Source organism: Narcine bancroftii, chromosome 3, assembly GCF_036971445.1.
Source record: "Narcine bancroftii isolate sNarBan1 chromosome 3, sNarBan1.hap1, whole genome shotgun sequence".
NCBI lineage: Eukaryota > Metazoa > Chordata > Chondrichthyes > Torpediniformes > Narcinidae > Narcine > Narcine bancroftii.
In genome coordinates, this window is record NC_091471.1 from 347,198,951 (window position 1) to 347,219,553 (window position 20,603).

Sequence of the window (20,603 nt, forward strand, 5' to 3'; positions counted from 1 at the left end):
TAGAGACCACCGTCAAGAGGCAGGGTTTCAATAATGCTGCCATTGTGGCGAACAGGACACATGCAGGAGTTGCTGAGCAGCTCCCACTCCCGAGACCGGACCACCCGCCCCTCGGGGATGCGTTTTGCCCTTGAGGAACGGAACAAATTCACAGCAAGCAAAACAGAAAAGGGAGAGGCGCACAAAACCTACCCGAATGACAGCCAAAGCGCCCCCCAAAAACCAGGGACAGAAATACCCTCCTCTCCCCCCCCCAAGAAATCAATTTCAAGCGAACAAATCCCTCTTGGAGAAGCGGTTCCATGACCTCACCGTAGCTGCCTGAGCCCAAGACCCAAATTCCTCAGATAACGGGAACAATGTTGCACGTTTCAGTAGCGGACGGAGAACACAATGTCGCCACGACTCCAAGACGGTACCTGGCGTTTACACACGGGAGCCAAGACGTTTTCCCGCAGCCTGCACCCAAAGTCGCGGCAGCCTCGCAATGCGGCGCGTTTTTTTTCCCTCCCCTCCACGATTTTTTTTTCTCGCCCACTTTTAACCTACAAACTCCCCCTAATGAGGGGAGGGGAATTAAAAAAAAAGAGCTCCACCTCCACCCCAGCCGAACACACGGCTCCCTCCCTCCGCCGTCGCCGATTGGCGCCTCATTCATTAAAGGGAGCCCTCCCATTGGCCCGTCGCCTTTGTCCAGTCGCCCGGCCTTGCGATTGGCTCGGGAGCCTGCCCATCTCCGGGGTGATTTAAAGCCGGGTCTGGACGCCGATTGGCTCCGGCTTCAGTTCGCCGCAGTGGTTCCCGGACACTTCCGCCCTGCGGGTTAGGTTGCGGTAAGAGATGGCGGGATGGGTCATCGCGGGAGTAGATCATTAGAACTGGCCATCCTTCCCCCTCCACTCTCGTTTTCCGGCTGAAATTGCAATACAACAAAGAAATGAAATGCACCACCAATTTATAAAACGAACGAGTAAGCCCAAGGGGCCAAGACGCTTTGTGAAGCGTCTGCTGCAAACCAATGACATCATTGTCTGTGCGGGGATAACTGCAGATGCCAGGGGCTTCACAGCGCCGTCCGGTGACAAACATTTCCCACCGCCCCAGCTTCTGAAAACAGGGACCCTGCTAAGCACCAAACAGGCCCCCCCCCCTCCCCTCCCCTCCCCTCCAATGCGCATTAACAGTAGCCACAGACCTAATTGCACCTTCCCAATTAAAAATCATTCCATTTCAGTTCAATTAGTTGTTTGGTTGCAAAATCTCTATTGTCGGTCTAACTACATTTTATGCATTGCAGCCTAAATAATTCTGCTCACGTGTAGAATTTCCTTAAGCAAGAAGATTCATGCTGCTCTTAATCCGGTTCCCCCTCCCCCTGTCTAAAAGCCTTCCTATCTGAATTGGCCGTCCTTATCGGTCAGAGCCGACATCTGGTTTCATTGACTTGGACCGTGTGACTGCGAGAGGCTATTCACTGACCTTATAAGGCAAATGACACTTGGTCCAAGTCCCACGCAAGCCATGACATCACCCGCCAGTCGATACATCACCCGCCAGTGGGATCCACCACTGCGCCCGGCCGGCACCGCACTCTCCGACGGGCTGATGAATGGAACGGCCACCCGATTGGGAGGAAGTGGATCAGTCGTCAATTCTGCATCGTCTGTTTATTACCCCCGAGTTTCAAACGGCATCGTGTTAACAGGATGCAGTGTCCTGTGAATTGGACGTCCCCCACGCATTGAAACCGGTCTGTGTGTCTCCTGTAACTCACCAGCTGATTAACAGTGAGGCTGGAAACACCTCAACTATGGTCCATGTTGAACTGAAATTAATCTTTAATTGCATTAGAGCCTGTGATTCTGCAGGCATTTTCTACATCAATGAATTTCTGTCTTTCTCAAGAAAGAAACATTTTAGATCAAGCTTATCAACTTGATTCATTATAGTTATGCAAGAAGCCATTCTAAATGATGAGTTTCCCATAATGCAGAAAGTATTGTTACATGAAAGATTCACTATTCTTCAGAGAATCTTTTTATCAAACGCCCATCCTCTTGTCGAAGCCCAGGGAATGTGCATTTTAGCACGTTGATCGTCACAGTAAAATCAAAATTAAAAGACATTCCTCCTCTCAATTTTGGACACAAAAAAAACATGAGCACGTCATAATTTCACCCATTCAAAATCATCCAAGTGCACATATAATTTCCTATTATCCAATACCGAAGTTTTGCCAAGAGTGAAATGAATGATTTTAATGCGACCAAGACAGAGAGAAAAGTTTTGTTTTCTGTGGTCTCCAGGCGAGTCAACCCATTCAGGGTGGACAGTAATAAAACGAAGTGCAGGGTGTATTGTTCAGAGGACAAGGTGGAGGATGCAGAGAAATGAACAGTTGAATACTACAGGCACGTTTTTTTTAAATGAATGAGTAGCTCATTCAAGAGTCTGATAACAACAGGAAATGCTTCTGTCCCCAGGTCCTGTCCTTGAACCTAGAGGTTTTTGTTTTCAAGCTTGTGTATCTTCTGCCTGATGTAAGGGGGAGAGTGCGGCTGGGGTAGGATTGGCAACATTCCCGAAGTACAGTTTCACTTTTCAACCTTAGTTTAGGATTGCTAAAGTGAATTATACACTTGCCAACAACCCCAAATTAGCTCAACACAAAATATAGGATTAAATACTGAATTTTTTCAGGTGCATTTCCAAGCCACATGATGGACTAAGGTCAGTGGCAGTTTAACTACCACCCGGGCCTTTAGGCTGAGCTTTAATACGGCTCCTCCTAACCTTGCCCCCACTCTTTGTTGAATAAAATAAAGTAGGGGTCCCCAAAGCGGTTCATAAGCGCCGGGGTGGGGGTCAAATTGACTATTCAAGGGGTTGAAAAATGCCAGGGGGTCGATAAACAACGGGGGGGGGGGTATTTTGGAGAGACACAAAGGTGTGGAGGTTGGAAACACAGGGAAAGATGTGGGAACACTGCTGCTGCATTGCGGTTCCTAGGAATCCGGGTTGGGAAGTGCAGTCACTGAAGGGAGATTCCAGGAATAGCACAGTCAGGGAATTCGATCTATATGCAGAAATGTGGGAAACTGGGACTGTGGTGGCTATCAAGGACATCTTTGGGATAGCAGGCAATTTGCTTCCACTGTGGACCATTGGACGAAGCCAGTGTGGGGGCAGCCGAGTCTTGAAACAGGTGGGGCAGGAGGTGCCTGGTTGGACAGATTGAATTTCGATGTGATTGCAGTGGGGAATTATAGGACTAGATTTGGTCCATTTCAGGAAAGCACCAGAAATAGGGAGAACACTTCCCCCATCCCCAACCTTGAGAAGGAGAGGCATAGGGGATGACCCCATATAGGACAGTGACCACGGCACAGACCAGCAAGGGGCTCAGTGGCTGAAGGACCCACACAGACTGTGGGACTGTTGGCTACTTCCATTTGAATGATTCACATAGGATGCGGCCATTAGTGACTTACAGTGGAAGGATCCTCATGCTGTGGACTGCTGGAGACAGGCTCATGGGAACCAGGTTTCAGAACTGGGATTGGAGTGGCTGCTCAGAGCAAGAAGGGCTCCCAATGTCCTGAAGGCTTCCTGATCATATCAGAGGTTGGATCAGTTTGTTACAAGATCAAACCAGCAACCACAAAGAGGGCATATCACACAGGGGTAAAGATGAACAATTACTTTATTAACAAAAAATTCACCTTCAAACTTTAATTCAAATCCTCCCCCACTTTTATAACAATGCCCACTAGTTACTATGCAAATTTCTATACAGTGTAAAACTAATAAATTTCCCAGCCTAAATATAACATATGTAATTAAAGTCTAAGTAATATTTCCAACCAGCCCACAGAAAAACTTAGACTCAAAACACACAAGACTCACAAAACTTCTATCTCAACTGAAGCAAAGGTCATAAACAAAATTCAGTTTGTTTGCCAAAAGATCTTTGAGAGAGAGAGAGAGCACAAAATTTGAAGTTGTCTTGTGTTGTTTGCAGAGAGAGGAACTATTGGCTTGGTCCGGATCCTTCTGGCTGCCTTTGGAATGTTCATCCTTTTTGAAATCCCAACATTCTAAACTGTCCTCCTGACCATGACTCATGCTCTGGGCCTTCTTCCACTCCACAGCAGTAGTGGTTTATCATCCAAGTCCAGAAATCTTTAGATCATTTTCTGCACATGCTCAGTCCATCTCCAACTCTCTCAGCAGTCCACCTTCACCTTAGCTCTCTAAGGCTTGTGGGTTAAATCATATTCCTCTGAGAATTTAGCCAATTCTTGCCAAGTTTTTATATTTTTTTCTGCCAAGTGCATTTGAATATCATCAGGAACACAATTTTTAATCTCCTCAATCAGAATGATTTCCATGTATAGCGATTACTTGGAAGAATAGAAATGTATTGTCTTTAGATAGGTGGTATTCCGAGATGAAGTTTTGTTTGGTTATGGAAAGAATATCTTTTTCTATACAAGATAAGATGTCTTTTTGAGTTAAATTGGACTCCATTTATTGATTATATACAATTTAAATAAGTTTGAATTAATCATTTTTTTTCTTTAAAAAAACTTTTTTTATTATATATTTTTTCTATATATATGTTTTCTCTTTTTTCTTTCTTTTTTTCCTTTTTTTTCTTTTTTAGTTTTTTTTATTATTAGTTGGATTTTTTTTCATTTAAGTTCTTTTTGTTTTTATTTTTTCATATATATTCTTATATAATAAAAAAACTTTGGATTAATAATTAATACTTAATTAATTTTTTTGGGTTTTTTTATATATATCGATCTTTTTTTAAGATATATATTTTTTATTTATTTTTTATTATAATAATAGTATTAATTCTTCACTCTTTATCGTGGGGGTGGGGAGGGGGGGTTTAGGGGTTAAAAATAGTTTTTTTTAGTCTTAGTTTTTAGTTGTTAGGGGGAGATGCCGAGATTGGTATTGTATTAACTATGTTACTTTGTACTTGTATTACTTTATTTTGTATTTTTTCTGTACGTGAATTACTTACTTTCTTCATATGTTAAAATTAATAAATAAAGTTTCGAAAAAAAAATCAGAATGATTTCCCAAAATAAATCAAAGTTATTTTCTACTTTCATCGTTGCACACAACTGATCAAAACACACAACCTTCCTATAAGCAAAATCCAAGTAAGATTGGGTTGCTGCCTTTTTTAAATTCCTGAACTTTTATCTATAAGCCTCTGGGACTAGTTCATAAGATTGGAGTATAGCCTGCTTTACAAATTCGCAATCAGCTGCTTGTTGTGCCATGAGACATGAATACACTTGTTGGGCTTTCCCTTTAAGAACACTTTGTAGCGGGAGTGACCACTGGTCTGGTGGCCATTTTAAATTTACAGCTACTTTCTGAAAATGCTGAAAATACTGGTCTATTTCAGCTTCCTCAAATGGAGGAAATAACCTCACTTCTCTCCTGACCAGAACTTGGGTTTTGGGCTTCTCCCTCTCCTTGCATTAGGATCAGCTTTAATTTAGCTAGTTCTAGCTCATGCTTCCGTTCTTTCTCGCTCTCTCTCTCCTCTATTTCTGCCTGCCTTACTGCTTCCCATTCGGCTTTCCTTTCTGCCTCTCTTTTTTCCTCTAACTCTAGTTTTCTCAAAGCCAACTTTACTTCCTCTGAAGTTTTCTCCTTTGGAAACTGTTCTACTGCAGCTTCTTCAAATACCCCCATTCCTACATAGTGCTTAACAATCTTTCAGGCAACTTCCTTTTTTTTTATCCCATTTTTTACTGTAAGAAGTTTTAACTTGCCAACTGTAACCAGCAGTTCTTTTTTTTTGAAGACTTTATTTAAAATTTTATAACATGAATACAATAAAGAATTACATTTAAAGAAAAATAGAAAATTTTTTTTAAAAGGTATGATTACAATATTACATCAGAAAACTACACAAAATAACCCCCCCCCATTAATTGTAACACAATATTAATAGTCTAACTTAAAATTAGTCCAACCCTCCCCCCAAAATAAAGAGTGAAGAGTTAATAAAATTGACAATATTATATATGAAAAAAAATACCCACTTACAAAAAAAAGAGATAAAACTTAACCTAAAAAAAATTCTAACAACAAAAAAAATTGTCAATACTAAAATATCACACTTAAACATATATTTAAATCAAACTTAAATGCATATAATTAGCAAACGGAGTCCACTTTAACTTATAAAAAGACATCTTATCCTGAATTGAAAAAGATATCCTTTCCTGTAACCAGCAGTTCTGACTTTTTAGCCATTTTTAAATTAACCACTGAAGGGTTCGCTATGAACTGGTCAATATTCATAGTTACTGGTTTTTCTGCTGGTGATTTATACATTCACGGTGTATTTTTAATTTCAAGCTGGAGATTGAGTCAAACTCAGACGACTGATAACTAAGCACAAGTCAATCACCCCTAAAGCTTCCAAATTGGTTTGATCCCGGACGATGCCCCCAGAACTGGAGTCTGTGTAACTGCAGAGGTTGTGGGAGTGTATCCACAGACACTTGATAACTCTGGGGGCCACTCTGCTTCTCCTTCTCCTATTTTAGGGGTGCTGGGCGATACTCATGGCAACTCTTTGCCTTAACAGCAGACAGAAATTGAAGTATATCATGTATATTACATTTTTAATGTGACAATAAAAGGAACCTTTGAACCTTTTATACAATAGAATGAGAAAGTTACTGCCTTTGACATCAAGCAACACTTGAGTTTGGCAGCAAAGAGCCCTGAAGGCAAGGAGAATCAATGGGAAACTTTCATCTGGTTGAAATCGTACCTGGCACAAAGGAAGATCATGGTGGTGATTGAGGTTTAATCATCTCGGCCACAGGATATCACTATAGGAATTACCTTGGGGCTGTGTCCTTGGCCTATCGATTTTCCTCCAATTGCAAGTAGGAATGTTCACTGATGATTGCTTGTTGTTTTGTACCATTCACAACTTAGACAATGAAGTAGTCCATATCCAAATGCAGCAAGGCCTGGACAATATTTAGGCTTGGACTAATAGGTACCACGTGTCAATTACACCATGCAAAAAAAAACATGCAGCCAGTACCCACTGACATTCAATGGCCTTACCATCACTGAATCTCCCACTTTCAATGTCCTGGGTTTTACCATTGAGCAGAAACTGAAACTGTAGCAATATACATGAGGAGGCTATAAGAGCTGGGCAGAAAGTATGAATAACTCACTTCATAACTCACCAAAATCTAACCACCATCTTGAAGCCTCAAGTCAGGTGTGTGATGGAATAATCTCCACTTGCCTGGATAAGTGCAGCTTCAACAATACTCAAGAAGTTTGAAACCAGGGGGGCGTGGCAAGATGGCGTAGAGTCTAGACGTGTAATCTCAACCTCTCTGGCCAGACTGTTAAGAACCCATTTTTAACTCTTTGTTTTCAAGTTTAAATTTTTTAAAACTTAGTTTAAAGTATCAAGGAACTGTTATGGCCATTAATGGTAAAAAGATTAAACCTCAAGTGCAGAAGAAACTACATTTTCGGAGTGCTGAAGATTTAGGGCCTAAACAGCCTGCTACAACTTCAGCTTTAATTTCTTCCATGCCTAAGCCACAAAGATTGCCTGTGGGAGCTGAAAAAATGACTACTACTCACCAGGAGAAGGACATCGCTGGAATTACCCGTTCTCAGGAGGAAGGTGAGTGTGCCCCCGAAGTGGATCCTGATTCTGGCAGCTTGCCGACTTTAACAGAGGGAGCACGCAAGAAGACGACTCCGTTGCTTGAAATGCCTCAGGAAATACTCCAATCTGAATATCTTGATCTCTTCCGTGAGTTTTTGCAACAACAACGGGTTGTAGGGGGAGACCAGCGTTGACCCCCCCTGAGGAAGTCGGGGTGCCGTTGCTGGGAGTCCAGACCCGTAGTAAAACTGTTAAACTGCCTGTTGTTGAGATGCAGCAGGAGCTGCAGTTATCTGGTTCTACCATTACGTTAGAGAAAGCAGGGCTGAGCTTTTCTGAATTACAATGTAAACAGTTAAACGCCATCATCCAGCCTATGTTGAATGAAATGACTCAAAGCCTCAGTTTAGACCTGAATACAGTTAAAATACGTGTGGAAGCATCTTGTGAAGATTTTTAAAAATTTCAGGCTGCTTTTTTGAAATGTCAACAACAAGTAGCTTCTAATACAGAAAAAGAGTTGGAGGTGGAAAAATCCGTTAAAGAATTGTGAGAACGTGAGCGGGAGTTAGAGAAGAAAGTAGATTATTTGGAGAATCAAAGTAGAAGGAATAATGTGAAGATTGTTGGTTTGCCAGAAGGTATGGAAGAACAGGATCCTCTTCGTTTTTTTACCGAATGGATTCCACAAATACTGGGGCAGGAATTTTTCTCTGGAGGTCTGGTATTGGAAAGAGCTCATAGAGCCTTAAGAAGAAGACCTCTGCCTGGTCAACCACCGAGACCCGTGATAATCCGATGTTTGAATTATTTGGACAGAGTCAAGAGGTTATTCTGTGTCGGCGTCGATTTAATCCAGTTAAAGAGGTTTTGAGGTGTAAAGGCTATAAGTTTACTTTTCGCTATCCGTTAGTATTGAAGGTGTTTTGTGGAGACTTTCAATCTCGGTTTTTTGAGAATGAGCGTGAAGCAATGAATTTTGCTGATTCATTGCCAGATATAAGAGGACAAAGACGTAGCCCACCATTGTCTCCTAAAAAAAAAATGTGGTTGTTCTGGAAATGGAAGAAATGGCAGAAATGGGAGAAATGGGAATGGAAAGAGTCCAATTCCTCTTGAAATGGGGTCACCGAGTTTGGAATCTCTTGGATGAATAGAAGAACTTTCTTATTCTTACTTTATTTTTATGTCATTATGATATTTTATTGTCATTCTTTGTTTGGCTGGGGAGGGAGAGATTTGCTCTATGTTCTATTAGTCATCAGCCACTGGTGGGTGATCCACACCCAAATTTTGTTTGGGGATTACTACCTCTTGGTAGTTTTCTTTTGGGGTTTTTTTTAAAATTTTTTTAAATTTTATTTTATTTAGTTTCTAATTTGTGGTTTCTTTTTCTCCTATTGGAGGGCCTATTTACATTGATTTGAATCTTTATATATCGATATTGTTAGGTTTTAGAAATATTAGTGGATATGTCAAAGTTGAAGTTTGCTACTTTTAATGTTTGGGGTTTAAACACTCCGATTAAGCGTAAGTGAGTCTTGGCGTATATTAAGAAAATGAAAATTGATGTTGCTTTTTTACAAGAAACACATTTGAATGTGAAGGAAAGTATGAAATTAAAGAGGCACTGGGTTGGACATGTATATTCTTCTTCATTTAATTCTAGGGCTAAAGATGTAGCAATTTTGATACATAAAAATGTATCTTTTGAATTACAATCAATGGAGGAAAAGGCAGGATGTATTCTTAAATTGAATTGTAAGATTTTTAGTGAATTTTGGACTTTACTTAATATTTATGCCCCAAATGTAGATGATGAAATATTTATTTTGGATGCATTTCTATATCTGGGTCAGGCTAATGAGAATGTTTTAGTTGGTGGTGATTTTAATTGTGGTTTGGAACCTTTTTTGGATAAGTCTCCGAAGAAAGTTAAGAAATCTAAGATGGCAGTTCAGGTTCAAGCGTTGATGAAAGATCTTAATTTAGTGGATATTTGGAGACATCTTAACCCAACAGAGAAGGATTTCTCCTTTTATTCAGCTCGACATGAATCGTTTTCAAGGATTGACTTTTTTTTTAGTATCGGCACATCTACAGGGGAAAATACAACAAGCAGAATATAAAAGTAGGGTGATTTCGGATCATTCTTTATCATACTTTACATATATAACTTCTGAAAAAGTTCAAGTGGCTTATCGTTGGAGGTTTAATATAATGCTGTTAAAAAATGTGGAATTTATTGATTTTTTGAAAAAACAAATTAATTTTTTGAAAGAAAATTCTAATTCTGTTCAAAGTACATTTGTAGTAGGGGACGCTATGAAAGCTTATTTGAGAGGACAAATAATTAGTTATACTTCTAAAATAAAAAAGAATCGATTAAATCAGAGTCTTGAGTTAGAGAAATGGATTAGTGAGTTAGAAAAGGAATTTCAGAGAGACGTTACAGAAGATCAGAAAATAGAATTGTCCAGGTTGAAATTGGAATATAATACTTTGCAATCTTATCAATTTGAGTGCATCATGAAGAAAGCCTCTACTTCCTCAGGAGTTTGAGGAGGAGTTAGTGGAGTTGTTCAAGTGAACCAGTACGGACTTGAAGGGCCGACATGGCCTGTTTCCGTGCTGTAAACGGTTATATGGTTATGGTTATATGATTAAGCAATGATATTATGACTAAACAATGATATTATGAATGGGGAGAGAAAGCACATAAGGTATTGGCATGGCAATTAAAGAAAGAACAGGTTTCGAGGACTATTAATGCTGTTAGACGGAATTCGTTTATTACATATAAACCTCACGAGATTAATGATGAATTTTGTTCATTTTATAAAAAATTATATACATCTGATGGAAAACAAGAAAACAGATCGATTGATCTTTTTCTATCACAATTTAACTTACCGACATTAGAGGATGTAGATATACAGGAGTTGGAAGCACCATTTACTGACTCAGAAATTAAAATGGCTATGATGGAAATGCCGAACGGTAAATCGCCTGGTGATGATGGATTCTCGGTCGAATTTTATAAAGTCTTTTATGATGACCTCTCTACAGTGTTTGGAGATGTACTATGCCAGGTCAGAGAACATTATGAATTGCCTGAGTCTTGTTCTAGTGCTTTAATTATGGTAATTCCAAAGAAAGATAGAGATCCTTTGAAAGTATCTTCATATAGACCGATTTCATTGTTGAATGTAGATTATAAAATTATAGCTAAAATTTTGGCAAATAGATTAGCTAAGTTTTTACCTGTTGACCTATATGGATCAAACAGGTTTCATAAAGAATAGATATGCCTCAGATAATATTTTACGTGTGATTAGTTTGATTAATAGATTTCGACAATCTTCAGATCACCCGATGGTGATATCGTTAGATGCCGAAAAAGCGTTTAATAGAGTTGAGTGGAATTTTTTGTTCAAAGTTTTGGAGAAATTTAAGTTTGGTCCTTTCCTTACTGGTTGGGTTAAGGCTTTATATAGTAAACCGGTAGCCAGAGTACTGACAATGGTTTGATTTTGGAACCATTTAAACTGACCCGATCTACTCGTCGGTTGTCCTTTATCAAGCTTTGTTTGCGTTAGTGACGACCCTTTAGCACATTTGATAAGACAGAATACACAGATACAGGGTATGAAAGTCTTAGATGAGGAATATAAAATTAATTTATTTGCTGGTGATGTATTAGTGTACCTAACAAATCCAGCACAATCACTTTTGCATTTGAAGGAGTGTTTGATGCAATATGGACGTCTTTCTGGATATAAAGTTAATTGGGAAAAAAGTGAAATATTACCGGTGAGTGAAGGAGATTATTCAGCTTATAAGAACATTCTTAACTTGAAATGGACAGATCGAATTAAGTATTTTGGTATAATTATGGATGTCAATGATCAATCTTTATATAAATTAATTATGTTCCGTTAATTAAAAAAATTAAAACTGATTTGATTAAATGGAAAGATTTACCTATTAATTTATTGGGTAGAATAAATACAATTAAGATGAATATTTTTCCATGTATACAATATTTATTTCAATCTATTCCGTATTTACTTGATTTTTTTTTTGCGATTTGAATAAAATGTTTAGGGAGTTTTTATGGAGGGGTAAATTTTCAAGAGTAGCTTTGAATAAATTAACTTGGAAATATGAACTGGGGGATTACGTTTACCACATTTTCGAAATTATTATGAAGCAGCCCAACTTAAATTTATTAGTTCATTGATGGATCTGGAACGTCCCCCAAGTTGGGCCAAAATTGAGATGGCAAATATTTTTGAATTTGAAATACATCAATTTTTGTTTAGATGGAATATAAATTTGTTACAACAATATAATGTGCCTATAATAAAACATTTAATGAAGTTATGGATAAAGAAAAATAAAATGACAGGCTCCAGGGCTAAATTATCGGCTTTGACTCCGTTGTATAATAATCAACTTATTTATTTTTCAATACATAATCAAAGTTTACTGCATTGGAGATTTAAAGGTGTGAAAAATTTGGGACATTGTTTTAAAGAGGGTAAGTTTTTATCTTTTAATCAGATGAGGGAAGGTTATGGTATTAATAAGAATTCTTTATTATCAAATTTGATCTTTGGTAAAGCAAGTGTTTGGTAGAGATATGACTTTACCTGAAATGACTAAATTTGAGACTTTTCTTATGAAGGTACCAGAGAAGGGTTATATTTCAGTTATGTTTCAAATATTACAGGATGGTATGGATAAAAAGGGTTGGGATAAATCTAAAGGTAAATGGGCGAGGATGATTGGTTAGATATCTGTTATGATAGTGTAACTAGATTGATAAATGCATGTTATGCAATGATTAATTATAATTTTTTACAACAATAATACTTAACACCTGAAAAACTAAAAAAGTATGGTTTTTTGTGTTTTAGATGTGGTAATTCTGTTGGAATTTTTTTCATGCGGTTTGGTCATGTATATATATACAATCTTTTTAGAAGAAAGTACAATTGTTTCTGGAATACCTGTATAAGATTAAAATACCTTTAGATCGGACAGTATTTTTATTGGGTAGTTTGCAACCTCTGAAAAGTCTGGGATTAGATAAATTTCAACTTGCTTTTGTATATTTAGCATTATCTGTAGCGAAAAAATGTATTGCTAGTACGTGGAAAGATACGAATATGATTGGTATTAATAGATGGCATAATGAGATGAAATATAGTTTAATAATGGAAAAAATTACATATGTTTCGCGTGATAACTATAGTTTTTTATTAATAAGTGGTTGTTATATTCAGAATATTTACATTTTGATTTACATTGATTAGATCTTAATACATATGCTTAATTTTTCTTTATTTTTTTTCTCTTTATGGCTCTCCTTAGGAGAGTTGGCTGAAAGGGGGGAGGGGTTTCCTTTTTTTCTTTTTTTTCTTTTATATATATAAAATATGTTGTTCATGCTTTGTTTATTGTTATATATGTTACTTATTATCTGTATTTTGAATGAATAAATAAAGTTTAAAAAAAGTTTGAAACCAAACGGGAATGGCACCCCAACATTAACCATTCACTCCCTCCACCACTGGTGCACAGTAACAACAGTCTGTACCATCTACAGAATGCACAGCAGCGACTCACAAAGTCTCCTTAGACAGCACCTTCCAAATCCATGACTTCAAGAAGGAAGAAGGCAGCAAAGGCATGGAATACCATCACCTGGAATTTGCCCTCCAAGCCACGCACTGCTCAGACTTGGAATTATATTGCCATTCCATCATGATCACTGGGTCAAAATGCAGGAAATATTTGCTTGACACCATTGACACTTTTCAAGGACTGTAGTGGTTAAGAAGGCAGTTCATTACCACATTCTCAATGGCAAATAGGGACAGGCAATTAAATACTGACTCAGTCTGTAAAGCTGATTTAAAAAAACCAAGATCTCGGATTATAAATTGCATGATCCACTTCAGAAATAGTTTTTCTAACCTTACTTCTGTGTAGTTTGGATATTGATTCAGTCAACGTGTTTCCTTTGCCAAGTTCTGACTTCATATTTATGTTGCTGTAACAATTTTTCAAAAGGGCAGTCCTTAAACTATATTTTATATAAAAATGATTCCTACCTCTCGATGAACACCGCTGTTCTCTTCGCTTCTCTCGACTTTTGTGTTTTACTACTAACTCGATTTGCTATGTTAATTTTCTAGTAATTTAATTACCTAAATTCTTGAATGATTTATTGTACTTCACTATCTATTAAATTATACTTTTGATATTACAATCAGAAAACTGGAGTGGTGATACTAATTCAACTCCTTACCATCAAATTTCCTCTGTTACAATTTTTATATACATAAATGCATAGAATGTTTATGTGGCACGGTTTAATTTTACTTGCCCCATGTTTTATGAACTGAGTAATGACTCTCTGGATTAAAATGTCCCATTGGTCTTTTGATTTATTTATCATTCTTCTGTTGCTTGGCCACATGCTCTGAATAATTCCAAATGTTGCTGTGATTTATGTGAGATTTTGTCTCGAAATGTCATTTCCTTTAAACCTAGAAGATTAATGGCAATGTTGTACTAAAGTTTAGCCAACAGAAATGTCCTTCTGCTTATGAGATGTAAAGAAGGGAGAGGAGATATCCATTTTAAGCTTCAGAAATCTTGCATCAGCTGTTGTTTATTCCAAGGTGAAGAATTCCATTCTGAAGCCTTGTTTGGTGATAAAAGGTATAAATGGATTGTAAATTGTTAAACATTTGCTGTTACTTTTGTATTTTACTTGACAAAATCAAATGAGATGGATTTATTTTTCTGTTTGCCACTAATGTTTATAATTTCACACAAATAAAGTGAAAAGCATTGTGAATTAATGAGATTTTTCATTCCTATTCCAACCCCAGTGCTTGAAATATAATGTTGATTTATTTTGCACAAGCCAACTACGACTTCCCTCAATTGTTAGCAAATTTCACAGGGGGTGAGGAATTTTTTCATTTTTGCCGAAAGATTTTCGATGATTAATGCACTTCCACTTTTGATTTTAGAACTAAGCTGACAGCAAATTGATTCAGAGAGAACTTTATGAATTTTGACAAGAGAAGATTCCTCATTTTACTTGAAATAAAAGATACGAATTTACCTCAACTAATTTTTTATTATCACTATTCATCAGACTCGGGGAGTGTTGGGGTGGGGTCAGAGGAGAAAAGTAAAGTGTTGGGCAAGGATTCTGGATCTTTATATTTGCAACTACCGTCGAGACATCAATCATCTCAACTTTACCACTGTCCTCACTAATTCTAATCTCACCCCTTGAAACACACTGCCTCCACCAATTCTAACCTCACTATCAAACCTGCAGACAAGGGTGGTGCTGGTGTGGTTTGACACACTGACCTCCACCTTGCAGAAATCAGATGACAACTCTTAGACACCTTCTCTTACTTCCCTTTGAAAAGGACCCCACCAAGCCACCATCTCATGCATCACTTCTGGTCATCTCTCTCCCACATCCTCAACCTCGTTGTTTCCCAACCCTGCACTGCCCGGTTCTATCTACAGAGGTCCACAAATCCAATTATGCCGATGTGACTAAACTGCTGCATCGCGGCCTGCTATGGGGACACCGATGTCTCTGAGTGGAAACCCCTGCAGAAGGCAGTGGACACAGCCTTGTGCATAACAGGAAAACCCTCCCCATCATCGAGAACATCTGCAGGGAAGGCTGCTGTCAGAGAGCAGCAGTAATCATCAGGGATCCATAGCACCCAGAAAATGGATGGTTCTCGCTGCTGTCATCAGGAAAGAGATTTTGGTGCCGCAGGACTTGTACCACCAGGTACAGGAACAGTTGCTATCCTTTAACTGAATATATTTTTCTGTATTTGCACCGTTTATAGATAAGTGGAAATTCTGCCTGACTTGCAGGCAAATGAATATGTGATGTATGTTCTCTGACAATAAACTTGAATGTTCAAATTTGCATGTTTCTTCACCACTGAACTGATATTTTGTCCCCTCAGTCCAGTCCCTCCCTACTTACATCCGTGATACCTCACACACCCTCCAGCACTTCAACAGCTTCCAGTTCTTTGGATGACCACCTCATCTTTACTGTAAAATGTCCAATCTCGAGACATCTTCATCCCCCATACTGAAGGCCTCAAAGGCCTTTGTTTCTTTCTCAACAACAGACCCAACCAGACCATCACCACCGCCACCCTCCTTCGCCCGGCAGAACTTATTCTTACCCTCAATAACTTCTCCTTTGACTCTTCTCACTTACTCCCAGTGAAAGGAGTGGACATGGCTACAAGCCTGCACGGGCAAGGGTCCTCAACCCTTCCTCCACTATATTGACGACAATATTGATGCTGCCCTCATGCACCCATGATGACATTATCATCATTATCCTCTGCTGTTAACTTTCAACCCAACTTCAAATTTGCTTGGTCCATCTCTGGCAACACTCTCCCTTTGCTTGCTCTCTCTGTCTCCATTTCAGATCTTCTACAAACTCCATAGTTACCTCAACTACATCTCCTCACACCATTTTACCCTGTAAGAATTCTACTCCTTTCTCTCAATTCTTCTGTTTCTATCTTCCAGGATGAGCTCTTCCATTCCAGAATATCTGAGATGATGACCTTCTTCAAAAAAACCATGGTTTCCCCCTCTACCACCATCAATTTAGTCCTTATCCACATCTCCTCTATTTCCCGCACATCTGCCCTGGCCCCCTCTGGCCCTAGACATAACAAGAACAGGATTTCCCTTCTCCTCACCTACCAGCACACCAGCATGCAGCATATTCTCCTCCACAATTTCTGCCACCAACGTGATCCCTCTCCCCTCTCCCTTTTCCCCAAGGGCTACTCACACTGTGACTCCCTCATCCACATCCCTTTAGATTAGATTTAGACTTCAGATTTAGAGCGGCAGCAAGCATCAACGATCCACACCACCCAGCACAAGCTCTGTTCTCGCTGCTGCCATCAGGAAAGAGGTACAGATGCCACAAGACTCACACCACCAGGTTCAGGAACAGCTGCTACCCCTCGACCATCAGTCTCCTCAACGACAAACTCAATCAGGGACTGCTCAATCCATGACTCCCTCATCCACATCCTTGATGCTTGCTGCCGCTCTCTAATGCATCATTCCCTGTGGTTGTTCTTGATGGAGGGGAAGGTTTTGCCTGTGATGTCCTGGGCTGTGTCCACAACTTTTTGCAGGGTTTTACACTCAGGGGCATTGGCGTCATGAGGCAGTCCAGTCAACACACTTTTCCACCACAATCGGTGGAAATTTGCCGGGGTTTCTATGTCAGACCGAACCCCTGCAAACTCCTGACACATCATGACTGCATTTTGTATTATTTTTGAAAAAATAACAATTTGTCATATTTTCTTTGACAGCACCCACCAAACCTGTGTTCTCTGCCAGCTGGAAGAACAAGTCGCGGGTACACGTGGAGCCCAAAAAATTATGTTTTGCTCTAAGTCATACGAAAATGTGGCTTTATTCCTTCACTATTACTGAACTAAAATCCCAGGAAAACTCACAGCGGAGGAAGTGGGGCGAACCTGTATCGCAGGACCACAGCAATCGAAGAAGATTGTCAATTATCATCCTCTCAAAGGTATTTAGGGTTGGGCATTAAACATTGAACCTGAATCTCAAGGGAGTTATTTAAAAAATACAAAATTTAGCTCAATGGTGTCCCCTGGTGGACTTTACTAAACTGATATTTCAATGCTTAAAACTCAAAATAATAGTTGCAATCAATTATTGCATCAGGTTAAGTGTTTCTGAGCTATTACATGGTTGAACATTAATAGGGTCGATGAGAATTTTGGGGAGTTTCAGCAGTTGGAAAGAGCACATGGGAGGTCAATGAGATCTTTTAATGGAGACAGAGCACTGGTGGAACCAGAGTTCATAATTACAGGGGCTTTGTGTTTCCGCTGACTTGGATGTATTGTGGAGCAAAGTTTGGGGGTTAAGACTGTGGGAAGCAGATGCCTGCTGCAGTCTATCATTTTGGTGTTCCACCTATAGTTATGAATTTTTTGTCCTACCAGGACTTGGTTTCTATTATAAGGTTCCAGGGTGTTCCTGACCTCTATAAACACCTCATCCCGTTTCTGTTCATCTGAAACAACAATTCACCCCCGAATAATCTGTTGACTTCTGTCCACGTCTGATGCTAAGTCTCAGACCGTACCCCTAAGTGGTGTGTATCACCTGGGCATTTCTCCCTCTAACTGCAGGAAGTATAACACTTGGTCTTACAGCTCCTCCCTCACCACCTGAGAGGATCCTTCCACACAAGGCAAAGATTCACATGCACCTCCTCTGACTATATTCGGTGCTCCTGATATAGTCTCCTCGACATCAGAGGCCAATTAACAAGGTTTTGCTGAGCACCTACACTCTGCAATGACCATTGTGAGCTCCCAGTAGCTGAAATTTCAAAACTTCTCTTCACAATCCCACACCAATTTGTCTGGCCTAGGCCTTTTCCACTTCCATGAGGGAGCCCCGACTTAAACTAGAGGAACAACACCTCATATTCATACCCTGCTGCCCAGGGCTGGCACCAGGGGCATTTGTGGGCATTGCTCCCATATGAGGGATTGACCCCACCCCCATTTGCTTACCGCCATTGCCCCCCAAATGAGTTATTGTGATCCCCCCCACCCATGGAACCAGCATCGGTAGGGTCACTAGCATCACTAGTCTCCACGTGATATAAGCAGCGCGTTTGTTACGTTGGAGGAAGGGGGGAAGTGTGATGGCGGTGGCACACAGAGGAGAATCATGGTAGGTAGGTAGGCAGCGCCACTGCATTCCCTCGCTGATTGAGTTTTTGAACATCAGATTGTGCCCGATGTCATTAGTCTAATAACCCAACCACCCCTCCGATCAGACTTGTTCTGACACTGACCCTGCTGCTGCCCTCAAGCTCTAAGACACTCTGAAGGTCTCAAGTTCTATGACCAATACGCATCCATCATCACATTCAAAGCCAACATGTCCTTCCTGGCTACTTGTCTCCGCTGCCATCTGATGCCATGTGGATACTAGCTCCTGTTTCAGGCCTCGCCGTTTGGCCCCCACTAGGATCTCAGGAACCTGCGCGGAATTGACTCTCGTTTTCGCTTCTCCTGCTATATCCTATGGACCACCCTCTCCTTGATGCGCAGATACCAGTGAATTCTCGCTCTCTCGCTACCACAAATCTGAGCGTCACTCTCCATGACCTGCCTACATTTCATACTCCACCAGATCCACACATTCAACTGCCAGTTCTAGACACACCTGCTGTCCATCTCGGACCAGAAGATTGCCTCCTTGGAGACTGGTTCCTCTGTGACAGCCCACATGAGACTCCACCCTGGCCCCGGCGTTCTACACAACCAAGCTCCTGACTCAGGATTCCACTTTGTTTTGCCTGTGATTACCTGGTCTGTGTGCACTACTTTTTGCAGGGCTTTATGGTCAGGGGTATTAGTGTCCCTGTGATGCAGCTGGTCAGCACACTTCCACCACACATCCGTAGAAATTTGCCAATCTCCTGTGTGATTCCAAGAGGTACCAATCTTTACCAAGTAATCGGAAGTAGTCATACATTGCTTAAATCCATGATACATTCTGTGAAATAGGATGTTATGCAATGTGGACATTGTGCAAATACCATAATCATATATGTAGCAAAGCTATATAGGATACTGTAGTGTACCTGTATTGACTAAATAGCCAAGATACTGTACACATACAGTACTGTATTTCAGATAAAGTATCTGGTAAGATAATAGATGGGTTAAATAGCTTAATACTGTGCATTGTAAATATAGATGACTGTATACATAAGCTAATATGTTAATCTGTATTTACCACAATTGGTGCTTGCAGGGCTAATGTAGGGTTGGGTGAGTCTGGAGGCTGTTGCTGGTACAGTTCTGTACTGTACAAGATTCTGAACTTACACTAAATTAAAAGTTTTAATTTTTTTTCGCTTATTAAAATTTATGTAAACACTTTCTTATACAAATGTAACCAAGAGGGTCAGGGTCATCATTTCACTGTCTTCAAGTTCCTCACAGTGTTCAACTGGAAGAGTTTCAGTTCAAATAACCTCCACTGATGAACTGTCATCAACAATCATCTCCTGTAATGGCTGAAGGATCTGGCTTGGGGAGCTGTTGGCTTCTTCAGGAATATTTCCAGTGTTGTTTGCCTAGTTTGCTTTTTCTTTTCTTCACACATGTATTTATATGCAGCAAACACTGCATGGGCATTTCTCTCTATCGTGAAAAGCATTCAGTGTTTTGGTCCATCTCTTCAGCAAGCTGTTAAGCTCTATAAAGAATTTGGCTAACCCCCTTAACCCCTGTTCTTCTCCTTCTGCAGTTTCCTTTTCCCTTGCGTCTTTTTCAGCTATTCACTCTTGCTCTAGCTCCAGCAACTCTTCATTTGTTAGTTCCTCAAGAACCACCTCCAGGAGCTCTTCAATGTCCTCATCATCTAGGTCTAGGTTCAGGTTGTTGTTTACCATGTCGACCGCAGCTCTATTAATCCTTACAATCTTATCATCTATTCTAAATCCCTTAAAGTCATGCACATAACACTTCAGTAGGTTTTTCCACATGCCATTCATGTGGTCACATCATCCCAGGCCCAAGCAAGGTTTTTTATGCAGCGGAAAATGTTGTACTCCCTCCAGAACTGCATCAGTGCCTCATCAGTTGCAACAACAACCTGAGCCAAAGTCCTCTGCACAGAGTAGGTCTTGAATGCCTCTATAACCTCCGTGGGTGGATTAAAGAGGTGGTGTTTGGTGGGAGGAACCCCACTTTGATGTTGGGGTGGAGGTCACCGATGAAAGGGGGAATGTCCTGGA

General features: G+C 39.9%; 1 protein-coding gene and 1 long non-coding RNA gene across 5 annotated transcripts in view; one reads left to right on the plus strand and one right to left on the minus strand.

The window, feature by feature from the left end:
* The window catches only part of LOC138759353 (myosin-10), a 141,262-nt gene extending 139,825 nt beyond the window's left edge, over positions 1-1,437 (minus strand). The window contains exon 1 of one of the 4 annotated variants that reach the window (XM_069929580.1): positions 1,317-1,437. The gene's annotated coding sequence lies outside the window, so the exon portion shown is untranslated. Of the gene's footprint in view, positions 1-312; positions 759-1,316 lie in introns of those variants that run through there. The other 3 variants (XM_069929579.1, XM_069929578.1, XM_069929581.1) reach the window with 3 other exon arrangements.
* The window catches only part of LOC138759354 (uncharacterized), a 34,509-nt gene continuing 13,965 nt past the window's right edge, over positions 60-20,603 (plus strand). The window contains exons 1-3 of the long non-coding RNA XR_011354802.1: positions 60-833; positions 14,282-14,425; positions 17,116-17,339. This is a non-coding gene — a long non-coding RNA (uncharacterized lncRNA). The remainder of the gene's footprint in view (positions 834-14,281; positions 14,426-17,115; positions 17,340-20,603) is intronic.